The sequence below is a fragment of the Phaethon lepturus genome, unplaced genomic scaffold (assembly GCF_000687285.1).
Source record: "Phaethon lepturus isolate BGI_N335 unplaced genomic scaffold, ASM68728v1 scaffold2643, whole genome shotgun sequence".
Lineage (NCBI taxonomy): Eukaryota > Metazoa > Chordata > Aves > Phaethontiformes > Phaethontidae > Phaethon > Phaethon lepturus.
The window spans coordinates 93,973-94,260 of record NW_010529516.1 but is presented as its reverse complement, the minus strand read 5'-3'; positions in this window follow the sequence as shown (position 1 = coordinate 94,260).

The window sequence follows — 288 nt, the reverse complement described above, 5'->3', positions numbered from 1 at the left end:
AATCTTGCCTGCTGAAAACATCTGGAAACTCACATTTTTCTATGTTGTACTTTGTTTCAACTCATGAACTTGGCATGTAGTTCTTGCGTACCAGTGCATCATGAGAGTTAATGAAGTTAGAATGCAGCAGTACTAGCAAGATCTAGGACAGGAGATAGTTTACAGAGGATGCCTTTCTTTGTATCAATATGTAGATGCCAAGGAAGGTGGGTAAAGTTTTAAAATGTGGGGCTTGTGCCTGTGATTTTACTTTTAAAGCTCAGCACTCCAAGTTAGGCAGGTAAGTGG